Source organism: Octopus sinensis, linkage group LG15 (assembly GCF_006345805.1).
Source record: "Octopus sinensis linkage group LG15, ASM634580v1, whole genome shotgun sequence".
In the NCBI taxonomy this organism is placed as follows: domain Eukaryota; kingdom Metazoa; phylum Mollusca; class Cephalopoda; order Octopoda; family Octopodidae; genus Octopus; species Octopus sinensis.
In genome coordinates, this window is record NC_043011.1 from 30,110,665 (window position 1) to 30,114,137 (window position 3,473).

The 3,473-nt window shown below is 37.2% G+C and overlaps 1 non-coding gene across 1 annotated transcript; it reads right to left on the minus strand.

Annotated features, from left to right (window-relative positions):
- Positions 1-2,667: 2,667 nt before the first annotated feature.
- LOC115220097 lies at positions 2,668-2,786 on the minus strand. Its single transcript, XR_003882470.1, has one exon. It is a non-coding gene; the product is annotated as a 5S ribosomal RNA (ribosomal RNA).
- Between the last annotated feature and the right edge of the window lie 687 nt (positions 2,787-3,473).

The following is a 3,473-nucleotide window of genomic DNA, read 5'->3' on the forward strand; positions in this document are numbered from 1 at the left end:
GTATGTGTATATATATATATATATATATATATATATATATACATTGAGCTTCCCAGGGCTATAGTAGAGAATGCTTGGCTAAGGTACCATGCAGTGGGACTGAACCTGAAGCTATGTGGTTGTGGGGAAGCAAGCTTCTTACAACACAATTATGTCTGTGCATATATATATATATATATGATGGACTCCTTTCAGTTTCTGTCTACCAAATGTACTTAGAAGGTTTTGGTCAGTCCAGGGTTATAGTAGAAGGCACTAACCCAAAGTGCCTTGGAGTAGAACTGAACCTATGACCACATGATTAGAAAGCAAAATTATTGACCACACAACCATATGTATGTGTGTGCGTATGAGTAAATATGTCTTTGTATGTGTGTGTGTAGGTGTGTGCCTGTGTGTGTATACATGTGTGTATATGTATGTGTAGGTATGTATGTGTGTATATGTGTATGTGTGCATGCATGACTTTTATCAATTCATAACATTACAAGATGCAAACATCAGTGAAAAACTTAAATATCATTGGAAAATGTAAACATTAGCAATAATCCTGCGTTTTTCAAACAAAGTCTTTTGCAATAACAAAGAACTCTTTTGAAATGTGTTGCATTGGATCTCTTCTCATTCTCACCATCAGAAATGTAATGAACTAATGATTGGTCCACTAGAAACATGTTACCAGACAAAGAATAAATAAAATAAATGAAAAAAATAAGGGTGGTGAAATTTTGGCGTTTTTTTTTTCTTTTTTTTTTTTTGCAGTTTTTGGTGTTGGAATAGGAGTTGGTAGTAAAATACGGACTGTAAATGTCGACGGTGGGAAGTCAATGCAAATGTACAAGCGGTAAATCAAATATTTAAATAGAAACGAATGAGCTAAAAAGAGACTGGCTAAAGATAGACAGACATGCTCTATTTAAGCATGTTAAAATGTGATTTTACATGAATGAAAGAAAGGTGGGGGTGGAAGCAGGGAAAGGAAGGGGAAATTTCAGTGCAATTCATACAAATACAAATCTGTATTTCCTTACAATTTTTCCATTCTATTTGACATGTAGTAATCTAATGAGCAAGATGGAAATAATTTGTAAAGGTGTGGCTGTGTGGTAAGAAGCTTGCTTTCCAACCACATGCTTCTGGGTTCAGTCTCACTGTGTGACACCTTGAGCAAGTGTTTTTTGCTATAGCCTCAGGCTGACCAAAGCCTTGTGAGTGAATCTGGCAGGGGAAATTGAAAGAAGACCAGCAGTCGCCCATGCATACCAGCCTCCCCTCTCCACACCACTGATGTTATCCAAGGGAAAGGCAAAAGCTTATACAGTTTGACACCAGTGATGTCGCAATTTTTTTTTTTACAGCCAAGTGAACTGGAGCAAAGTGAAATAAAGTGTCTGGTTCAAGGACACAACACACGACTCAGTCCAGGAATCAAACTCACTACCTCATGATTGTGAGCCCGGTGCTTTAACCACTGAGCCACGTGTCATCACTAGAGGTTATCTACGGCTACATTATTCAATGTGATTTGATGGAACTTGAGTGCTATGACAAACAGGCTAGATGTCCACCTAGAAACCCAGTTGTTGGTTTCTTGCAAAAATATTGTCACAAATAGAATTCAAGCACCTCCGCTCCCACATTCAACGGTTTTTCACATGTAGCATTTTCAAATAGCTACAGAAATCATTCAGTACATTTGTCACCAAAATTTACATGGAAAGCTAAATTATTCTGCTTTTTGTGAACTTTCCAGTTCTTGGATTACATTCTCCTCTTCCATCCACACCCAATGCACTTCCATCTCATGCTCTATATCTGGTTGTAAGTCAATACATGAAAGAGAACATCAAATGTAGAGTCTTGAATATATTTGTTTTAAATTTATATAAATTGTTTATGTCTTACATGAATTTCAGTCTGGTGCTTTATTTAGCCGATAAAACATATTCGTTACTCTCTGACAAGTCTTTTAGCTTTGCATCAATTAACAAAGATCTAAAACAAGTGTGCAATAAAAATTTCTATTAGTGTGTGTAAAACAACAGTCTATGCGATTCCATTACTAATATCAAATACCAGGTTTGTTTCTTTATATACTCTTTACTCTTTACTCTTTTACTTATCTTAGTCATTTGACCATGGCCATGCTGGATCCTCCTCCATGTTTAACAGTTGGAAGAAGACTGTCTGGGTCAAATGTTTCTTTTGGCTGTCTCCACATGTATACTCAACCAGTGGTCAGAAATAAGGTAAAGGATGACTTGTCCGAGAAAATAACATTCTTCCACTGCTCTAGGGACCAATTCTGTAGGTTTTTACTCGACTTTAGTCGAACAAATCGACCCCAGGATTTATTCTTTGTTAGCCTAGTACTTATTCTATCAGTCTCTTTTGCCAAACCACAGAGTTACAGGGATGTAAACGCATCGGTTGTCAAGCAATGTTGGGGGAACAAACAGACACACAAACATATACACACACACATACATATATATATATACATATATACAATGGGCTTCTTTCAGTTTCCATCTACCAAATCCACTCACAAGGCTTTGGTTGACCTGAGGCTATAGTAGAAGACACTTGTCCAAGGTGCCACATGGAATCATGTGGTTTGTAAGCAAGCTACTTACCACACAGCCACTCCTGCACCTAAATATGTGATGCCTACAGCACTTAGGTTTCCCAAGCGGTCACCCATCTAAGTACTAACTAGGCTCAACGTTGCTTAACTTCGGTGGTCAGACGAGAACCGGTGCTTTCAATGTGATATGGCCATAAGCCATACAGAGGTTCCACAATAATTGTTGTATCCTATTTGCTCCCTTATTTACTGTTTAACCCCTGAATATTTAAATGGAAGGGTTGGTCATGGCAGGAACATATTTGCTCAATCAGATCTGACCTAGGGCTCCCATTAATCTTTACTAATAATTTCCATTTTGCTCATTAGATTACAACATGTCAAATAGAAAAGAAATGCACTGAAATTTCCCCTTCTATTCTTTGTTTTTACTCCCAGCTTCTTCCCTTCTTTCATGTCAATCCATGAATATCCCTCCTAAATTTTAAAGATAATATGCTCCAGACAACATGAGCCTTCAATTTTTAATTTGGCAAGAAGTGATTTCAGGGAGACTTGATCGCTATTTCAAGCAGATCTGATAAACCATAGCATAATGGTGAATTTTATTTCTAAATATAAATATGTTATGATATAGTTATTGTTCTTAACAGACTTATTTTGTAAATTATCTTACTTGAGATTGCTTGTTGAGGATTAAAATAATTGCGTCATAGTTAAGTTGTTATAGCTATTAAATATACAAGACACAAGCGTGGTTGTGTGGTAAGATGCTTGTTTCCCAACCACATGGTTCCAGGTTCAGTCCCACTACATGGCACCTTGGGCAAGTATCTTCTACTATAGCCTTAGGGTGACCAAAGCCTTGTGAGTGGATCTAGTAGAC